Source organism: Neofelis nebulosa, chromosome 7 (genome assembly GCF_028018385.1).
Source record: "Neofelis nebulosa isolate mNeoNeb1 chromosome 7, mNeoNeb1.pri, whole genome shotgun sequence".
Lineage (NCBI taxonomy): Eukaryota > Metazoa > Chordata > Mammalia > Carnivora > Felidae > Neofelis > Neofelis nebulosa.
Window position 1 is genome coordinate 93,878,330 of NC_080788.1, and position 21,503 is coordinate 93,899,832.

Here is a 21,503-nt window from a genome sequence, read left to right on the forward strand (position 1 = left end):
GTCCCCAGATCATTACTCTAAATAGAATATATATATATATATTTTTTAATTTTTTTTAATGTTTATTATTTTTGAGAGAGACAGAGACAGAGACCAAGCAGGGAAGGGGCAGAGAGAGAGGGAGACACAGAATCTGAAACAGGCTCCAGGCTCTGAGCTGTCAGCACAGAGCCCGACATGGGGCTCGAACTCACAGACCCGAGATCATGACCTGAGCCGTAGTCTGCCGCCCAATCGACTGAGCCACCCAGGTGCCCCTAGAATATATATATTTTTAAGATTACACATATCTTTCATTGTTGTGTTTTGTTTTCTAAAATGATTTGTATAAACCAGGAATAAGGAACCAGGAACAAGGACAGCCACTATTATACTGTCCTTGGCAAGAAGCCAATCTCAGAGAGCATGGCCCAATAATTAAGCAATCTACCTGGAATGCAACACATCACAGTGAGGGGAATTTTGCAGTGGTTTCTAGGTCTATTGTTTTTCCTACCTCCTGTCACTTTAAGGCTTTGGGTAGGTATTAAAAAAGTTTCTTAAATTTACAAATGAGATGCTAACCTACACTATAATAAAATAAAACAGGAACAATCATGAGCAATTAAATAAGAAAGTAACAATATCCTAGTGATTAATGATTGTCCCACCCTGGGGGGAAAAAAAGCATACAATAAGTAGTTTTGTTTAGATTATGTTGCTTTGTTATATGATGTAAATAAAATTTGTCCTGGCTGAAAATATAAACTTTGATTCCTAATTTTATTAAACATTGCTTCCTTATTAATATTAATCTGAGCCAGTATTAATCAACCCCTGATTGTTTAAGCAAGTCTTAGGAGTTATGCACATGGCTCATGAAATACAGTCAGAATATGCCAATATGCTTCCATCTCCCATTGTCTTTTATTTATTTTTTTTAATGTTTATTTATTTTTGACAGAGAGAGAGAGAGAGAGAGAGAGAGAGAGAGAGCGCGAGCGAGCATGAGTGGGGGAGGGGCAGAGAGAGAGAGAGAGAGAGAGAGAGAGAGGAAGACACGGAATCCGATTCAGGCTCCAGGCTCTGAGCTGTCAGCACAGAGCCCAACGCGGGGCTCGATCCCACAAACTGTAAGATCATGACCTGAGCCGAAGTCGGATACTCACCTGACTGAGCCACCCAGGCGCCCCTCCACTGTCTTTTAAATATATTTAACAGTGCTGCTGTATCCTCTGACTTTGGCTCCAAACTCCATCAGTACAGTGTTTTCCCTGGCATTTGTTGAGTGCACAGACCTAAGCTGCCTTCACACTCTCTTGGCATAACAGATGTTTATAGCAGCCTTTCTCTGATGGGGCAAATTTGTGCATTCTTCAGAGCTATCCAACATTAGAATGGACTCATTGGAGTGGTTCCTTGATCCAGCAAATACATTCTCTTTCAGAGTTTATTATACCCTTCCTGGTTTCTACTACTCTGGCAGTCACTTCTAACTTTTCTTGAGTACCCTCCAGGCTGTCCTACTGGGCAACATTAGGAAGATTCCCATTCCAGTTTCCTTGAGCCGATGGCCCACTCTAGTCTGGGATAACCCTTCTCAGTCTTGGCCTCCACAACCTCCATTCGAAGGGAGACATTCATTCGAATTTAAACTTTACAGGGTCATCTGTTTGATGACTCACTTTGATATCTTACTGATATAGTACTGTCTCAGTTAAAACCTCCAGTTTAATATCCTTTTCCATTTAAAAGCCAATGAGAAATAAGCCCCATGTCCTATGTAAAAGCCTTGGGGAGTTGCACCAGTGAAAACACTAAGATTTTAATAAATGAAAGCAAGGAAGAGAATGGCCAAAGACCAAGGATAAATGTTAGTTCCAGGGAACAGTCACATGGTCCTAAAGAGATCCTTGAAGTCCTAGCAACCCCATTCATGTGACAGAGGTCTTGTGTGGAGAATTAAGGGACATAGGGAGCTGCCCTTCTAACTAGAAGGTCTACTTCTAATTCTTTGTCCATATCCTCCATAAAGAGGACTCCTTTTTTTTTCCCCCCACAAAAACTATTTGTATTGAGTATTGAATTCAATTGGCCATTGAGGGTAGGCTGGGAAGACTGACTCAGGTCACCTAAAACAACTTTTTAAGCCTCATTAAACTTAATACTTAAGGAGAATCACTTTCTCACTTGAAATATTTAGGTAATTACTTTAATTCTCTGTCTCTACTAGGTATGGAACTATCCTGAGCCAACTAGCAAGAAAGAAATCTGGGCTAGAAATACATCTAATCTTAATAAGATTTGGATAATTAGCTTACAGAATAGAGCCAATACACTTCCCAAAATTAACTAATTTTTGCATTCAACCACAACTCATAAGACTTCTTTACAATTTGAATTTCCTTGTTTTTAAAACTCTAACAACATACTCAAGCTGCACAGTTTATAAACCAAGAGGCTGAGCTAATGTCTCATGTTTTTTTCTTTAGTGAAAAAGACTATCTTGGGGCCTCATAAGGATATGAAATTTTTCTTCCAAAGTAATAATTTTATAATATTACACTAGAGCTAATATATAACACTCAGACATATCATATTACACCAAACTCCATATATGCTTGAAAAGTTTTTCATATTCATCTAAAATAGTTATAAAAACCAATAGAATCACTTTGCATAGAAATTCAGTCCTCAATAGTGTTTCTTTAGCTAGTTATCACCTTGAAAGAATTAAAGAGAGGAAAAAATTTAATCATGCAATCTAATGCAAGCGAAGATTGTGGAACTTATCAAAGATGCCCTTTTTATTTATTAGCAGACTTACAAAGAAATTTCTTGGCCATATATTCATCACCTGGCCAGACCCTGAACTTCTAAAATGTGATTAATTTCAACCACTTTAAAGTTTCAGATAAAAAAAAAAAAAAAAAACCTAATTTCAGGCAAATTTAAAAATTTCCTACAAAAAAATTAATTAATTAATTAATTAATTAATGTGCGGTTATACTCAGAAGTCAATAAGCAATCAAACGTGTCCCCAGTGTTAATTGCCTGGAAATCACCTCTGAAGTATTTACAGGAGGATAATTTCCATTGAGGTAGCAGTAATGAATTCCATTTTTCTTCACTATTGTCAAAATTGTAACACAGATATAGAAAACTTCTCTAAATTTTTTTCCCCAAATCACCTTTTGCATAATGGCAAAAGTAATGAAAGCAGAGCTCAAGTTTCAAGAAGAAAAATTTTGTAGGGAAAGGGTTAGGCTGGGTGATGAGAGACACTCATGCAAGCCAGAAAAGTAAAAGGAAAGAAAAAAGAACTTTTAAATTTTTATTGATGTTCTTATGAGGCTTACTGCTGAAAGAAGTTAAGCATTCAGCATTTCAATGACTTTTTTTTTTTTACTGCAGTAAGAAGAAAGTAGAAAACAGCGACACATTCACCTTAACCTGTTGTTAGCCTTCTGAAAGCAGTCCTGGGAAGTTTTCCTCCAATACCATCTGGCTTCATTTTTCTGGCCTCTACACTCACATTTATACTCCAAAAAAAGGATATATACCTAGAATCAGAAACATTTGTTAATTTTAAGTTTCTATATCTTTATAGCAATACATCTCAAATATTATAGTGCATAAAATTTATTTTGAAAACTTGTTAAAAATACGGAATCTAGGGGCGCCTGGGTGGCGCAGTCGGTTAAGCGTCCGACTTCAGCCAGGTCACGATCTCGCGGTCCGTGAGTTCGAGCCCCGCGTCGGGCTCTGGGCTGATGGCTCAGAGCTTGGAGCCTGTTTCCAATTCTGTGTCTCCATCTCTCTCTGCCCCTCCCCCGTTCATGCTCTGTCTCTCTCTGTCCCAAAAATAAATAAAAAACGTTGAAAAAAAAAATTAAAAAAAAAAAAATACGGAATCTAGCACATAGATCATCACTGCAATCATCACTGATTATTTCAATCAATAGATCTACATTTTCAGAAGTGTATAAATTTTTCAAGGCTTGAAAGACACTAGAAAAACAGTGATCTAGTTTTGAAGCTCACGCGGTTATCAAGAATCTATTGTTATGAAGACTATAATCCATTTTAACCTGTGGCATCTTGAAGGAATTGATAGAGGGATCAAAATAAACACAGAGATGATAGATGATGATGATAGATAGATGATAGATAGATAGATAGATAGAAAGATAGATGGATGACAGATGGATCTGATGGGACGAAATGAAAGGACAAGTGAGAAGTGAGAAAAGGAGATGTAAAGAGAAAAGGGGGAGATGAATTTTTTTTTTAAAGGCAGCTAAGGTTAAGTCTACATAACTCAGAAAAATTTTAATTTTTACATTAAATTGGTTGTTTTAGTAACATATGGTTATGGTTAGTAACACAAATGTACTGTCTTTGGCTACTTTAAATGTTCATTTGTTTATTTTGTGAGAGAATGAACACCTGCAAGTGCTAACACAAGCAGGGGAGAGAGACAGAGAGAGAGGGAGAGAGAGAAACCCAAGCAGCCTCCAGGCTCAGCATGGAGCCCTGCTTGGGGCTCAATCTCAAACCTCAAGACCATGACCTGAGCCAATATCAAGACTTGCATGCTTAACTAAGTCACCCAAGCTCCCCTGCCTTTAGCTACTTTAGAACAGGGTAGAGTCCTTTGGGGTCTATCTCCTGTGAATTCTCCCTCTGTCTCTATCTCCCACCCCCATCACCAACTTATGTCTCTTTCCTTAGCTTTTTTCTCTTTCTGTGATTTCTTTCACTGTTTTGAATGATTTCCTCCTGGTGATGTCATCAATTTACTATTTTGTTATATCTTGTTCCTACACCAATCTTAAGCACAGATAGGCACTTTTATAGTGTGATGAAATGGACTTCTGTCAATATAATGGCTGCCCCACTCCCTCTGGCTGAAATTTTAGAGCTTTATTCTTTTACGTTAAAGCATTACCTTATCCATCAACTTCTCTTTTAAAAATCTCTATGCTTCTGGAAGGGATATATACACTCTGGAAGATGAAGTCACTACCAGCTGAAAGTCCTTTCTCCCTGACAGTCATAGCTGTGGGCATCTAACAGACATAAAAGGGAAGCATCTTGGCCTCCTCTAAAATTTGGAGACCTCACAATACATACACAATATATACTGAGTAATTGATTTTCCCATCTTCAATTAATTGTTCTGGACCTACTTTTGATTGCTAGAAACAGCAAAGTTCTACTTGACAACATTTTCTTAGATTCTTTTTAAGACCTATAAACTTAGACAAATTCAAGAAGTAATCTGAAGAGAACAGCAATCCATCCTTTAATGGGATTTAGCAATGAATTTAACAATCTCTTGAAAAAATACCCTTAAAATACACACACACACACACACACACACACACACAGGCTAAGGACCTTAGGAGTCACATACCTCTGTATCTCTATTTCCTTTCTCGCCTAAAAATGTTCCACAACCTACCTTAATAAAAGCCCAATCTAGCATCAGACTAGGCCATGATTGTTGCTGGGAAATCTATCCAAGTATCTACTAAAACTTCATGTTATGGCTTAATTTGTTTCCTTTTATTTCGTGCATACTGAAGATGAATAGCTAATCATGATCCTTTATTTAACACTTTTCCATAATCTGTACTTAAATACAGAGGCTATCCCTGTGTCTGTTTCTTTTATAATTTATGCAACCCTTCAGCAGAAGTCCTACTAAGAATTTTACTGCTTCTCCTTCCTTACAACTCCTCACAACTAGAATTGTTATTAAAGCTCATTTTCATACACTGCTTCTATTTTCAGGGAAACTTCTTTAGCATTTAAAAAATATTTTTAATACTTGGGCTTTAGAAACAACATTTTTCAATATAACTAGAAACAGAAAATGATTAAAGTTTAAATTCATTAGGCACTCAATAAATGTTTATTGAATTTAGCTGAAGTGTCATGAATTTTTCTATTTTTAATCTTCATTATGATTTATTTTCTATTTTCACTCATTATGAGAAAACATTTCCATATTCCAATAGAGTAGTTAGATTTAATTTTTTCTTCCCTTGGATAATTCTTTATTCCCTGTTATTGTGTGTAATATTTCAAACTAAAGTGTTCTTACTGCAAGTCTCCTGTCTCCTTGTGTCTTTTTCTTGCAACAAATAAATGCATTAAAGTTGGTTATTCTTACCACCTACTTGACTTACAGGAACATTGGGAAGATTGATAAGGCCATGAAAAAAAGAACACTTAAAATTCCTCATTTCTGTTTAAAAATTTTGAGAAAAGCCTATATGATGAAAGATAGTAGCATTGTATTTATTTTTCTGTTTCTCTAGACATCCTACGACAATTCCTGAAAGGATCCTTTTCTCCCTTTTGCCCTTACAATAAAAATTATGAGTAAACATGAATTTCATAGAACATGGATCCCTGTTAGTAGGAGCTCATTCATTTCTATTTGTTACAGAGAATAGGTTTACATTGTCCATTCAAATAACAACTAAATGGGGCATGACCAGACCAACTGATTTCAAATTCAGATATAACAGTTTAATAGTGTATCTCAGCAGTTGGCCATTTCCTAGCTAGATAATCAACCAGTAGAAGGAATACTGTCTCTTAAAATCAAGGACTAGAAAGCTCTTTTGCTAGGAAATTGGAGATTTTCAGGTATATTCTTTATTTTCCTCTATGTTGATCCTCCCTTTATACTATTCTACAATCAGTTCCAATGGTTATTTCTCTTGTCATTTTGCATGTGTGGTGTAATAAGACTACACTCGACATCAGGAAACCTAGATTCAAACCTTCCTCCACCACTTAGCAACTGAGTAACCTTGAGCAAATGTCTCTAAATCTAAATTGCCTCGTATGGGATAGGAGAATAATACTTTCCCTCACTTCTCATAAAGTTTTTGAGGGGACGGAATTAGAAATGTCAGTGAAAGCATTGCATACATTTCAAATTACTTTATCTGTATATGATATAATGATGCCAGTTTATTAACACTTTATCCCATAATTCTATCCTTCAATTATCTCATAATTCTCACATAAGAAACAAGTGGAGGAAAAAGTCATTGGCAAACCAAACCGGGTTGTCCTATTTACCCAGTCTTGATCTCCATGTAGATTTAAACACTGTGATGTTACAAGGAGCTTAAAACACCTCTCAATATTTTACATATTCCTTCCAATGCACCGACCATAAGTCTTGTCTCTGCTGACCTCTACCCCTGGCCTGCCCTAGTCCTTCCACCTAAAATGGCTTTCCTTTAGCCAAGCTTATAGAAATCCCACTAATTCTTCAAAACCAGATGAAAAGGCATTTCTTTCATTACATATTCCTCAATTTTTCAAATTAAATTTTTGAAATTTATTTTTGTTCTTGTAGCACCTCTGTTTATATTACATGTACTCCATTCTCCTTCCTGAAACTATGACTAAATTGGGTTGAAGGAAGGAATTATTTCTAATTCATTGCAATATCTTAGTACCAAACAGAGGTACTTGAACATGAAATTTTCTGAATAGCTCTCTGTTACTCTTAGTCATCTGCCTCACACAAATTAGTCTTTCATCTGTTTTCACCATACCTGCTATAAAGGACTCTGTAAGGGTACAATTTTTCCATTGCCTATTAATCAGATTTAAATGCTTCAGTCTTTTACTCAAAACTCTGTATTGTTATCCATTGCTCCCACTCATCTTTCTTAACTCCTTATATATGACTTACCCCAGTGTTCCTCCTTGTTATCATCCTTAAGGATATTTTAAATTCCAACCTCTATTTTCCTGTATCTTTTGCATCTCATGACATTTCCTTTTTTATCAATCATTTCAAGATCTAGCTTAAAAGTTTGTTCCTTTAAGAAGCCTTATCTAATTAACTCTTCCATAGAGTTCTTTATCAACCCTAAGCTCTCAGAGCCCAGGACAGTATCCTTATGAAATGAAGGAGAGTGTTTGACTCCATACTACAACTGCTTTAGGATATACTGACTAAAAGCAAAACTGCCTTAAGACAATTTATCCTTACCCTTCAGTTTGTTTGCAAAGCATAAAACTAACAACTGCAGAGAGTTATTTTTTAACAGTATATATTCACAAACATTTTTCATCTTTACATTTTTGTGTGTGAATAGTGCTTCTTGAAGCAGAGATTTTTGCACTGTGCCAAGGTTTACACTATGAAGACAAAATGTGCAAACAATTCCTGCTTATTTATCAGAATGTCTTTCTGGAAATCATTTTATATATTAGATTGCCAGAAAGTGAATCAAAATTCCTCTTTGGAAGACTACCATACCAGTAATGAACTCTGACAAAAAACCTAGAATGAAATTACTCAAAGACATGAGTAATAGTAGGTAGTATGAGATAGTAGATAGTAATACATAGTATTTTAAGACATATTTAAAAATACAAGGTTACTTAATAATTCAAAAAAAACAGTTTTAATTTTAACAATAAAGTATAACTCATATTCTACAAAAATTATTTAAAACACCTAGGTCATGTACTAATTTTCAAGGATTCTGAGAGGTCATGGAAATTTTGTTTTAAATCAAATCTTCCAGGCTGTATAATAAACACTTAACAATTATTTTCTTAGAAATTTGTGAAGCATCCCCTCCCCCCCAACTCTAGGATGATGACTAAGCCTTGGGTTTGGCAATACACTTCCCTTATACTGAGTGGCCAAAGACCTTTGATCTGGGCTCTGATTTGTGACCTACGATCTATAGATGCTAAAGCTGAAAAGCAAGTATACAAAGCCAAATACTACCAGTAAATAGGAAAGAACACAGACAGGAAAAAGTACATTTGGTTGCACATTGCACCTGGTCACTGTGCAAATGTAGGTTAGCTATTTAAACTCTAACCTTCAGTTTCTATAGCTGTAAATTGAGGACAATTATACTTCACAAAAACTAAGTGGTTCTTCAAGATCAAGTGAAATAAAGTTCATGATGTGTTCCGTAGGCACCAACTATATAGTAAATACCAATAAGCAGTTACCATTATTATATCATTATCATCATCATTCTAAAGGGCACATTCACCCACTTACACTTAACATATGCTATCCATTCCTACCTCATACCAAGGAGAACAATTAATTTCTCTCCTCAGTGTTAGGGATATACTTTAATAAACCCAGACTGACCTCAACAAAGGGCCTTGGGAGCTACCTGATAGCAGAAAGAATGGTGGCTTCCATAAATCCTGACAGACATGTGTCATATGAACTGATATAAAATCTCCTTTAGTTACCGAGGAGTGATTTAATCTGTATTGTCACTAACCACCAACTATATTTAAAGTTAAATATCATGAGTGAAATTTGTTTATGGCCTAATGAGCAATTAATTATTTCTGCATGGGAAAATTTCCAAACTACAATAGTCTCACAGATGCTCTAGGAATTTAGAACTTGGAGCACTTGAGCTTTTCATTTGTTCAAGTGCTGGAGCCAAGACAAAATTGAGTCTAGTTTTAGACATTTTGGACTTTGCCTATGGCTGACCCTATAGAGTAACTATCTCTTCAATACAGAGTATTAAACTCCTTAACTTTAATAAAAGTATGAGAACTCTATACTCAATTTAGTAGATATTAAGACATAGGAATTTTTCCTTCATCACTAACATGGAATAACCCCATTTAAGGATTTTTCCAGAAGTTACCATGACTAGCCTTTGTGGAGCATGGTCTACAGCAGGTGCAATTCTTCTGTTCTTTTGCTCCTCTGTGTTATCCAAGGGTCAATTCAGACTATACCATCTGGGCCTTCCATAGAATCACTTTTGTTAAACTATGCTTTAGTTTGATTATCTATTCTGCATTAAACATGCTATTAAAAACTGTAAAAAAAAATATCATTATCTACTTTTTCACTTCATATCTCCTTTGTTATAACCAAGGAGAAATTTTCCCTAGACAATTATTTTTTAGTTATTTTTTTACCATATATGGACAATGTGAATCATTCAATTTGCCCTGATTTCCTCTCTTTTGACTTATTAGGAAACGTAGAATTGATTTGGTGTCCCACCTTTAAACACTGTGAGAACTTTATACCATGTTTTCCTGTCTACTTTTCTTATAGCCCCATTTTATTATTTTTCTTTATATTCTTTCACTTTGTCTTTTATATTTTTTTTTCAGTTATTGTGACATAGTAGTATAATTTGCTCATCTCCTTATAACTTAGGTGAGGAATTTTCAGGCATGCCATAGATTTGTTTTTAAGCTGTGTAATTTACTGGTAGCAAAGAGAGAGACTCTATCATCATGCAATTAATTTCTGTTTCCCAGATTCTCACATATATCTTCCAATAAGTCTTTTCTGGCAGTCCAGACCACTAGTCCTAATATCTAAATAATTCTTAACCAAAGTAAATATATCATTATATACCTAGAATTATATCAAGGATGAGTTCTGTTACCTTATAGTACTGATAGCTTCTAAACTTTTTTTCACCATCATCATCATGACCAACTACTTGTTATTCCTATCACAATGCAACTGGGGTTCTGTCTTTTTTTGTATTACTTTCTTTGAGCACAGTTAATAATGTTACATTAGTTTCAGTATACAACATAATGATTCAACTTCTCTATGTGTCAGGTTATACTTACCACAAGTGTAGCTACCATCCATCATCATGTAAATGGCTATTACAATACCATTGACTATATTCCCTATAATGTACCTTTTATCCCCATGACATATCCACTCCATAACTGGAAGTCTGTATCTCCCACTCCCTTGTATTCATTTCACTCATCCTCCCATCTCTCTTCCCTCTGGCAACCATCAATTTTTTTTCTGTATTTAAAGGTCTGATTCTGCTTTTTGTTTGTTTATTCATTTGTTTTGTTTTTTAGACTATACATATAAGTGAAATCATATAGTATTTGTCTTTCTCAGTGTGACTTACTTCACTTAGCATAATACCCTCTAAGTTCATCTATTTTATAACAAATGGAAGATCTCTTCCTTTTGTATGGCCAAATAATATTATATATGATATTATCATATATAGATTATAAATAATATATTTTTTATATTTATGTATATATTATGTATACATCTATATTTATATTATATATTATATATTTATTTATTTATATATTATAAATATTATATATAAATATATATTATATATTATATACATTATATATATATATATATAAAATCTAGAATTTTTATGGGTCAGGTTTCACATTTAGGTCTTTAATCCATTTTGAATTTATTTTTGTATGGTGTTATAAAATTGCCCAGTTTTATTATTTTGCACATAGCTGTCCAGTTTTCCCAGCACAGCTCATTGAAAAGATCATCTTTTCCCCTTTGTATATTCTTGCCTCATTTGTTATAGATTAATTGACCATGTAAGTGTGGCTTTATTTCTGAGCTCTCTATTCAGTTCCATTGATCTATGTGTCTTTTTTTGTGCCAATGCCAAACTGTTTGGATTACTATAGCTTTGTAGTATATTTTGAAATCTGGAATTGTGATCCCTCCAACTTCGTTCTTCTTTCTCAAGACTTCTTTGGCTATTTGGGGTCTTTTGTGGTTACAAAAAATTTTAATACTTTTTGTTCTACTTCTGTGAAAAGTGCTGTTGGTATTTTGATAGGAATTACATTGAACCTATAGATTGTTCTGGGTAGTATAAACATTTTAACAATACTAATTTTTCTGATCCATTAGCATGGAATATGTTTACATTTGTTTATGTCATCTTTCAAGTTCTTCATAAACATTTTACACTTTTCAGAGTACAGGTCTTTCACCTCCTGAGTTAAGTTTATTCGTAGGTATTTTATTCTTTTTGTATAATTATAAATGGAATTGTTTTCTTAATTTCTCTCTCTGTTCCTTCATTATTGGTATATAGAAATGCTACTGATTTATGAGTATTAATTTTGTATCCTGTGACCTTACTGAATTCATTTTTCAGTTCTAATAGTTTTGTGGTGTAGTTTTTAGAATTTTCTATATATAGTATCATGCCATCTGCCTTCTTCCTTACCAATTTGGATGCTTTTCATTTCTTTTTATTGTCTGACTGCTGTGGCTAAGACTTCCAGTATTATGTTGAATAAAGTGGTGAGAGTGGACATCTTTGTCTTATTACTGATCTTAGAGGAAAAGCTCTCAGTTTCTCACTATTGAATATGATATGAGCTGTGGGTTTTTAATACATGGCCTTTATTATATTGAGGTATAGTAAACCTACTTTTTTATCATGATGTTGAATTTTGTCAAATGCTTTTTCTGCATCTATTGAGATGATATGATTTTTTTAATCCTTTGTTTTGTTGCCAATATTGCCAATATTGAACTGTCCTTGCATCCCCAGAACAAATTCCACCTGATTGTGCTAAATGATCCCTTTAATGTACTGTTGAATATGTTTGGTTAACATTTTTTAAGAACTTTGGCATCTATGTTCATCAAGGATATTGTAATTTTCCTCTTTTATAATGTCTTTGTCTGGTTTTGGTACAGGGTAATGCTGGCCTTGTAGAATGTACTTGAAAGCTTTCCTTCCTCTCCTATTTTTGAACTATTTTGAAGAGAAGGTATTAACTCTTCTTTAAATATCTAGTAGAATTTACCTGTAAATCCATCTCATCCTGGACTTTGATTTTTTTGGAATTTTTTTTATTGCTGATTCAATGTTGTTACTAATAACTGATCTGTTCAGATGTTCTATTTCTTCCCAATTCAGCTTTGGAAGATTGTATGTGTCTAGGAATTTATCCATTTCTTCTAGGTTGTCAATATGTTGGCATATAATTTTTCATTATATTCCCTCATAATCTTTTGTATTTCTGCAGTGTCAGTTGCTACTTCTCTGTCTTTGTTTTTTTTTTTTTAATTCTACTTCTCTATCATTTCTGATTTTATTTAGGTCCTTTATCTTTTTTCTTAATGAGTCTGGCTAAGGGTTTCTTTTCAAAGAATCAGCTCTTAGTTTCATTGATTTTTTTTCTTTTGTTTTTATAATTTCTATGTCATTTATTTCTGCTTTGATCTTATCTCCTTCCTTATACTCAGCTTGGGTTCTGTTTGTTCTTCTTTTTCTAGTTCCTTTAGTTCCTTAGTAAAGATTATTTGAGGTTTGTTTTTGTTTGTTGGTTGGTTGTATTTTGTTTTTTTGTTTTGTTTTGGTTTTCAGATAGGCCTGTATTTGCCTCTTAGAACTGCTTTCACTGTGTTCCAAAGATTTTAGATTATGTTTTCATTTTCATTTGTATCCATGAGTTTTCTGATTTCTTCTTTGTTTGCTTTGTTGACCCATTTGTTGTTTAGTATTGTGTTATTTAGCTTCCATGTGTTTGTGTTTTTTTCCAGTTCTTTTCTTATAATTGATTTCTAGTTTTATACCATTGTGATGAAGAAAGATGCATGGTAGGATTTCAATTTTCCTAAATTTATTGAGGCTTGTTCTGTGGTATAATAAGTGATCTATTCAGGAGAATGGCTCATGTGCACTTGGAAAAAAAAATACGTATTCTGTTGTTTTGGGATGGAATGTTCCACATGCACCTGTTATGTCAATCTGGTCAAATGTGTCATTCAAAGATATTATTTTCTTATTTTCTTCCTGGATGATCTATCCATTAATGTAAGTGGGATGCTAAAATCCCCTACTATTATGGTATTACCATTAATTTCTCTCTTTATGACTGTTAATATTTACTTTATATATTTAGGTGCTCCAGTGTTGGGCATGTAGATATTTACAACTGTTATATCCTCTTGTTGGATTGATCTCTTTATCATTCTGTAATGCCCTTTGTTGTCTCTTATTACAGTCTTTGCTTGAAGTCTATTTTGGCTTATATAAGTATTGCTACTTGGAGTTCTGTCTTGAATGATCAGATCACCTACATTAGCAATGTCTTCATCCACCTGATTTCAAATATTACTGCTTACTGAATATTTTCTGGCTAGACCAGTATCAGCCTGTACCAATTAGTTATCAGGCTGGTACTATGGATGGGTACAATCCACAACTGGTCTTGCCTCACAGGTTTTACACTATGCATTTGTCTGCCCTATCACCTTGAGAGAAACAGCTTATAGTGGCCAATTAACTTCTCAGCACCCACCTTAGCTGGTTCCTGATCCATCCTCTACACTGGAATGAAATACCTATCGGGAATGCACCCAACCACTACTGCTACCACTGAAATTAAAAATATGATATTGACCACCATAGAGCTCTATTCAGAGATGGTAATTAATATTAAGAAATAGCCTAAAAGTTATTTCAACACTAGATAGAGACTGGATTCCTGAACTTAATAGAAAGATACACCTTTATTAGAAAATTGAACTTGATAGCAAGATACATCTTTATTAGAAAACTGAAAAATGAAAGGTGAAGAGTGATGATGTACAAAAAGTTTATTTTTATATGTATATACCTACAAAAAATATACACATACACTTAATAGCATAGATACATAGTTATAATTTTTAAAAACGAAATGGGGGAAAATAGTAAATTCATGATATTTCTCTTAATGTGTTTCCCAAGCTAACTTTTGAGTAAGCTGTAATATCATGATTCAAGACTATAACATGTAAAACGTTTAAGATTTCACAAGAGGCTGGTTCAGCCAACATACTTGTGAAATAAAAATATGTAGTAAAAAGAGAAGAGCTTCTCAAAGATATTACTAATCTATGAAAATTACCCAACATTTTATTTTCAGTCAAAAAACTCACTTACACATACACAATGTTTAACCGTGGAATTTAAGCCATCCGAATCCAGTTATTTATAGCAGGACACACCAGAAAAGACCAGAAACTAAAACAAATTCCATTCCCTGAGATAGTTCTTTATGTGCATTCTGTAGACCACCTGCTTTAGAATTACCTAGGAAGTCAGTGTAGAGTGCAAATTCATGGTGCCCACTCAGACTTCTAGAATTAGAATTCTTGGGGTTAGAGCCCTGGAATCTGATTTCTTTCCAAGCTACCTTGATCCTAAGTGCACTAAAGTTTGAGAATCACAGCACCAGATGAAGACAGGTAGGAAACAGAAGGTCTGAGCTACAAATGGGGAAGGAAGTTCCTTGTAACAGGCAATGAATAGTATCCAAAGAATGTAGCAACAAGTTGCTCAGTCCACACATGCAGTTGGTAAGATGAGATGGGTATCCTCGACAAGTGCATCAATGCAATAGGGTTTAAAGCTTTATTAAATGCTAGCTATGTCAACTGCCAAGTTTTTTAACTCTATGGCTGAGCTTTTCATTCGTAAAATAAAAATAATAATACTCTAAATCATAAAGTTGTTAGGAGATTAAACAATTTAACACATGCAAGTCACTCAGAGCAACGTTCAACATATATTAGGTCTTATTGGCCACAAAGCTGTTCCCTTGAGAGATAAAAATCACTGCATCAACTTTGAAAATGATTATTACTCAGTTCTGTGAAACTAAATATCGAAGTCATGAAAATACAGTATTTTACAGTACTTACGTTTAAAGTACCATATGGGTACTATATACCCTATTCTTGATGATTTGTTTAATAAAAGCAATTCCTATCCTTTTCTGCTGAAAAGTCAACCCTGTGAAATTACTATTCTACAAAATTTGGCTCATGGTAAACAAAATTCCTCACAAAACATCTCCATGAGATAGACTTTCCCCATGAAAATCTAATCACCACATGGAATTAACCAAGCTTTGTCTCCACTGGATAGAACTTTCTCAAATCAAGTCATTTTCCCAATTACATTTTCCCCATCACAGTTTCAGCTTAGAATTTTTTTTAAAATTCACTTCACAGTCAGAAGGTTTCCAAAAAAGATGTTGCCACAGAAATTCCAGTACTTTCTATCACTTATTTCTTCTGTGGAAAACACTGAAGTGGCCTGAGATAACGTCACGTAGAAAAGAATCACTCTAAAACTAATGGGTCCTTATCTATGAATACTGCACTGCTAGGGGTAAATAACCATCATTAGCCATATCCTGGGCTGCTTATAAGAAAAATTGTGAGATGAAGTTTATCCCTAACATCATCCCCTCCTTTTTGATATACTTCACTTCTGATGCCTTCTCCATCTGTTCTTCCTAATCTAGATACTATTTTTGTTGTTGCTGTTGTTATTCTCACCTACCCACAAAGCTTGTTACAATTTTACCCCACTGGAAATCATCTGTTCTGTATCATACCATCTCATGACCCAGTGTTCACAATAATGAATCTAAATTGTTCAGCAGTAGTTGTAGAGGGACTGTTGCCAACCACCCATATCTATCTGAGTTTTGGGGGGACTAATTCCCCTTGTGCTATGTTCAATCACAAAAATCTCTCCCTTAATTCTGCATTCATCCCTACCTCCTTTCCCACAGCTTCCTTTGTTTTCTATCCAATTATCTAATTCCCAACACTATCAAACAGTTTGCTTCTATCCTCCCATCTGGACATTTAAACTTTATTAGCAATGGCCACCACTGACTTCCACATAGCCAAATCAATGGGCAAATTTATAGCATTTAACACTTGATCAGCCTTTCCTTCTTAAAACATTGTCCTTCTTTGGCTTCCATAACACCAGCCTAAATAAAAGAGATTTATTTTTAATCTCTTTTACTGGATCTTTTCACTCTGCTCATCCCTAAAAAATGTTCTATATTGTACCCACTTGTATTTTCACCTTACATTCCATTTTTTGTATTCTAATTTATTCCCATCCTTTCTTTTTATTCCTATAAATTTAAATTAATACACTTGAATCCCAGCTCAGAACCTTTAGTCTCTGATACTTCTGAATTCTACCACCAAACATCTAATAATAACCAACTATAGTATCTTGATGTCTTTTTTCCTTGTGGAATATATATTGCTGAAAGAAAATACTATCTATGTAACCAACAATGCCAGAAATCTAGGAATCATTTTCAACCGTCATATTTCTTCATTTCCCATATCCCATCAGAACACTAAATCCTGTCAGTCTGTGTATCCCAAAGCCATCTGTAACCTATTAACTTCCTTCCATTTGCATATGCTATCACCACCTTAGTACAGATTGTATTACCTCTTCCCTGAGGACAGACCTGTTAAAGAAAAACATTTTAAAGGTAAAATGATGAATTTCATACAAATGTAAAATAAGCATATCAGTGATTTTATTTAATTAATTAATGAGGGAACCAAGAAGATGTTGTAATGGCTTTAAAGGAGAATTCACAGTACCACACTTATATAGTCTGATCAGGAACACTGAACTGAATTCACAAATAGTTGCAAAACACTTTTTCCATAGCAGGGAGGGAAATTGATTTTCCACCCACCAGACAGAATTCATTTGCACATCTATGGACAAGAGTCATTTACATTGCCGTGATACACAATTTACAGTTTTAAATAGCTCAGATAATAAAAGATGCAAACTCCATAGTATCAAATAACCCAGAAGGGTGTGCTCTAGATACCACATACATTTTTATTGAAGACACCTACTAATGTTTTGGGTCTATTTCAAAGTCTTCCACAAATTTTTCTGACAGACTATAGCATCTTTACTAAAACTAAAGTCTAATAATATCTCTCCCCTTTTCAAAATTCCTCACTGGCTCCCCCCTACACAAAGTAAAATCCGGTCCCACCCCAACTAAGTGGGATGACCATCATCATCTCCTGATCTCCAGCTCACTCCACCCTCACATTCACAGGCATTTTACACCAGTGCAAGCTGCACCAAAATGATTATTCTTTCTCAGATACACCTAGCTGTTTTATACTCATTACCTTTCACATGGTATAACCTTTTCCTATAATGTGGTTTTGTCCAACTAATGAAGCCTTACTAATTTCAAAGCCAAGTTCAGGGTCCTATTTTCCAGGAAGATTCTGGCCTTTCCAAACAGAGTTAACCATTTCCTCTCTATCAATGCAAATTATTTGTTTTCATATATGACTCCCCTAATGGAAGATCTTCCCTAAGAGCTACCTAGGCATAAATATCACTGTGGAAGTTATTTTTTAGATGACATTAACATTTAAATAAGACTTTGAATAAACCAGATTATTATCCATAATGTGGGTGAGCCTCTTCCAATCTGTTGAAAGCCTCAAGAGAAACAGATTATTACCCCCAAAAAGAGAGAAAAATGATTCCAGACTGCCTTCAGACTTGAGCTGCAACATCAGCTCTTCCCTGTGTCCTAGGCTATAGTCCTGCCCTCCAGTGTTTGGACTTGCCAGCCTCTACAGTCACATGAGCCAATTCTTTCACCTGTAATTTTTTATTACTAGAGCTTTGTGGAATAAATGAATTAACATGTGTCAAACACTTAGTACAGTATCTGTGGCATAACAAACATTATGTGTATTATATTATTAATATTTAGAGTATAAGAAAGAGAAAGAGGAAGTGTTTGAGGGGAAACTAATAAGTCTATGGTATTTGAGAAGAAAGAACTGGTCTGAGGTCAGAAACAAGATACACGTGTATTTTGAAAGGATAGTCAACTCAGGGGTAGGAAGAAGAGGTAATACTTCCATCCATTAGCCAATAGATGGAATTCAGATATCAGGTCAGAAGTAAAGATCAAGAGCTCCAAGACATTGAGTCAAGCATGGAGATCCAAGATGGGAATTAGAAGGTATAGCTTTAGAGCCGTAGCTCTATCATCTGGACATATAAACATGTCCATGCCTTTCCTGTCTTTGTCAACACCAAAGCTTTGGCACTAAGTCCTTCTTAAACTCTACCATCTTCCCTTCACTGCTATGCTTCTTCAAAGAAAAATCGACCTTATCTGTAATTTCTGTCAAAGAAAAGTTGTACCCAGCAATTAAGCAGTCAAGGAAAACTTTCCGAAACTACGCAATTGGAATCAAGGCTATTGCAATAGGGCAAAGAAAATAAACTCCAGTGAAATAAAAGGCAGAATATTTTTTTAGGTTTATTTATTTTTGAGAGAGAGTGAGTGAGCAGGGGAGGGGCAGAGAGAGAGAGAGGGAGAGAGAGAATCCCAAAAAGACTCCACATTCTCAGCACAGAGCCTGATACAGGGCTTGAATTCACAAAACCATGAGATCATAACCTGGGCCAAAAAACTGTCAAACACTCAACCAACTAAGCCACCCAGGCACTCCAAAAGGCAGAGGAATTTTAAGCATTGGAGTAGGCTAGTGGAATAGTCCTGGAGGACACTGGGGAGAAGGGAGGTTGATCAATTTAATCAAGCCTTCTATGTTTACTAACTGGGACTAATGAATGTTAGGTTCCTATCCTCCCATAGAGACCAGGAAATAGAGACCTATCATGATTAAATTGCAAAGGAATGACTTCCAAGTCCTTGAAAGAGTCATTTCTAAGAGTTTACAAAACTCTCAAGAGGATGGGAGACTTGCATCTAGAAGAAGCAGAGAAAGCTTTTGTAAATGCTGTGAGAAAAGGATGGCCAGGGGAAGAAACCTGTCCAAAATTTAGTCAAGCTGAGAGGAATATTAAGGGCATCTTGGTCACTTCTTTATAAACCATTTCTTCTTTATCCAAGCAATTTGATCTCTTTCCCCATACACTAATGAACCTCCTTTCACTAAAATCTCCGCACATGCTAAATCTAATGTCAATATAACTTAATTTATATTTCCCTTGTCTTGTCTGTTGCTATAGACAAATATCTCTTTGATATGTTCTCCTCCTTTTAGATTTCCTGGTCTTTCATCCCTTCAGATATTGCTGCAAGCAATATATTTTTTTAACTTGTTCCAAGTCGGGACACCTGGATGGCTCAGTTGGTTGAGCCTCCAACTTCAGCTCAGGTCATGATCTTGCGGTTCAGTTCAAGCCCCACATCAGGCTTGCCCCATATCATGAGCGCAGAGCCCACTTTGGACCCTCTGTCCCTGCTCTCTGCCCTTCCCCCACTTGTGTTCTCTCAAAAATGAATAAATATCTTTAAAAAATTGTTCCAATTCTTCTACTCTCACCTCTCTTCTCTTTTTCTTTTACCTGTATATATTGTTGCACTCTGCTATAAAAAAAAAAAACAAAAAAAAAACACCTCTTTTACCATCCTAAGGCAAACACCACAACTTTTCAGAGAAGAAAACATTTTATGTTTGCCAGACACTGAAAGAATAAAGCAGTGCATTAAGTGAGCTACAAACTAGTGAAGCAAAACCAATCATTCTGTGCATTCTGTGACACTGTAAAAAATGCAATTCTTCATCAAAATCAAAGTAACACAAAAGAACTCTGTCCTTTTGACAAAATCTACCACTACCACAACAGTTTAGTTCTCTGTTGGCATGACCACCATCACCATTCCAGTGACACTGTGCCCCTACTCCCTAGATGATCTCCCTTAGTTCTCATCTCCATCTGAATGTTATTTAAGCATTTACCACTCAACAAATCCCAAACTCAGTTTGTATTCCTACTCCAAACCTGCTAATTCCACTATGATTTGCCATCTTATAAATAAAGTCTCCAACCACACAGTATTCATAGACCTTTCCTTCCGTCACCTCCTATCCAACTTATCACCTATTCCCATCTTTTCTCTCCCCCTAATAGTCAATAGTACACATCATTTTACTCCTGTCAATGCTTCCATTTCTCATCTGGATTGTTTCATTAGCCATCCAACAAGTATCTCTATCCCAAATCCTCTGACTGAAATACATCCTTCACACTGCTATCAGAGAGTTTCTTTCTAAGCTGCACATTGAATCATTGTTCAGCTTCCTGCTTCCAACCCTTCAACAGATATCCACTACTTTCATGATAAATTGAAATCCTTATGATGACAAATAAAGTCTTTCACGATTCTCTGCCTGCCTGTCTAGCAGCAACATTTCTCACCATTCTAAATCTCAGCATCTATGCCTTGGACAAACTGAGCTATTTGAAGATGTGATGTGTCCTCTATAATCTGCTAGCTTTCCTTTCATGTTGTCCCTTCCTGCTGGAGAGCCAGTCACCCATCACCACCACCTCATTTGCCTAGCATACCTTTATGCCTACCCAATCTCTTTGTCTAAGACTTACCTCATAAATAAATCCTTCCTTTTTCTGTCCCCAAACTGACCTGGTAACCTCTCCTCTGTAAGCCCATGGTAACCTACACTACAGAAATACACTGACCTCTTTCATAGTTCTGATTATATTGTATAGTAATAGTTTATGTCTCATTATCCCACTTAAGTAAGAATTCTTTGAAAGTAGCAACTGATCTCTTATCTCAGTATTCCCAGGACAAGGGGACCAAGTTCATGTAATCAAATCTATGCTCCCCTAAGGTACCACTGTGGAGCTATGAGAACCAAATTTCATAATGTATATACACCTTTAGTCAGAGGCACTAGGAATCGGGGTTACATGAAGACAAAGAGTAATTGTCATATATTTCAGTATAAGCCCCCACCCAGAAACATAGGGAAACATAACCTATTAGCCTAGCATTTGTAACATTCAAACATACAATTTGGTCTTTTAAGTTTAAATTAAAAGAGAGGGGGA

At 35.2% G+C, this 21,503-nt stretch overlaps 1 protein-coding gene across 1 annotated transcript in view; it reads right to left on the minus strand.

The window, feature by feature from the left end:
- Positions 1–3,421: 3,421 nt before the first annotated feature.
- Positions 3,422–21,503, minus strand: part of LOC131517978 (uncharacterized) — a 409,931-nt gene continuing 391,849 nt past the window's right edge. The window contains exon 5 of the mRNA XM_058740578.1: positions 3,422–3,542. The gene's annotated coding sequence lies outside the window, so the exon portion shown is untranslated. The remainder of the gene's footprint in view (positions 3,543–21,503) is intronic.